The sequence below is a fragment of the Gekko japonicus genome, unplaced genomic scaffold (genome assembly GCF_001447785.1).
Source record: "Gekko japonicus isolate JY-2015 unplaced genomic scaffold, Gekko_japonicus_V1.1 scaffold3422, whole genome shotgun sequence".
NCBI classification, from domain to species: domain Eukaryota; kingdom Metazoa; phylum Chordata; class Lepidosauria; order Squamata; family Gekkonidae; genus Gekko; species Gekko japonicus.
The window spans coordinates 89,339-90,756 of record NW_015173242.1 but is presented as its reverse complement, the minus strand read 5'-3'; positions in this window follow the sequence as shown (position 1 = coordinate 90,756).

Below are 1,418 nucleotides of genomic sequence, written 5' to 3'. Positions count from 1 at the left end.
GAAGGATCAGGCCCTGGCGGCAGGGCCGAAGCCCACCCTGCCTGGAGGCTGCCTGGCTGCTCCAGGCCCCCCCCCTCCTAGGGTTGCCAGGTCTGGGTTGGAAAATACCTGGAGACTTTGGGGGTGGAGCCAGGAGAGGGCGTGGTTTGGGGAGGGGAGGGCCTCAGCATAGTACAATGCCATAGAGTCCACCCTTCAAAGCGGCCATTTTCTCCAGGGGAGCTGATCTCTGTCAGCTGGAGATCAGTTGTAAAAGCAGGAGATCCCCAGGCCCCACCTGGAGGCTGGCAACCCTACCCCCCTGTTAAGTCACTCGCTTAACGGAGAGTGATTCAGCAAGAACACAACTTTATTCTTCCACTCCAACATGGATCAACATCTGATAGCCAGAACAGAACAGTTCAGCTTTTACATGGCAGTTGTCCTGCTTTTAAACTCTCCCGGCTAAAGTGATTGGCTAGGTGCCTCCTGGGCTAGCAATGCGATTGGATGGATTTGGATCCTAGCCCAGGACGAAGCTCAACATGGCAAGTCCATTAGATGTTTCACATGCATCATGCATTCCATGGCAGCGATGGAATACATCTCTCTCACACACACACACCCCTTCGCAGGGAAGTGTTCTCGATCGCGTCCTCGGAGGGAGGCCCTCGGTGGAGGGAAGGTGCTCCTCGCACACAGGGCCGGCTCCAGCTTATTTTGCACCCTAGGCGAGGATCCCTTCTCGGGGCCCCGTGCACCCACCAATTTTCAAAAATAAATGAATTTTAGGAAGAATGAAAAACACAAATAATCAAGAAACTCCCAGAGCATGGGGCCAGGTGCAGTTTGGTGCCCCTAAGGGCCATCCCGCTCTAGGCGATCGCCTAGTTTGGCTAGTGAGTGAGCCGGCCCTGCTCGCACACCACCACCCCGGGCATGAGAACCGGTGCCCATGTGTCTCGCTGGGCCGGAGCAAGCCGCGGAGAAGGCTGCGCCGGGGCAGGGGTTTCCTGTGGGGTGGGGGGGACCCTCCACCCTGCACTTCCGGGCAGAACCAGCTTCGTCCTGAATGAGCCGGTTGCCCGGCAGGGCTGCTCCCAGGAGACCAGCGGCACAAGTGAGGCCTGGCTCGTCCGAGGGAGAGGGCGGTGCAGGGGGCGACTTCCTCTCTTCCCTTGGGGGGGGGGGTGGCTCCCAGTCCCAGGGCGACGCCGAATTAGGCGAGCAATGACCCCCCAGCCAGTGTTCCCTCTCAGCTGAGTTGGTGTGAGCTAGCTCACAGTTTTCTAGCCTCCGGCTCACACATTCTTGTCTTAGCTCAGGAAGGAGGGCTCCAGAGCAGTGTTCCCTCTAAGCTGAGTCAGTGTGAGCTAGCTCACAGTTCTTTAGCCTCCAGCTCACACATTCTTGTCTTAGCTCAGGAAGGAGGGCTCCAG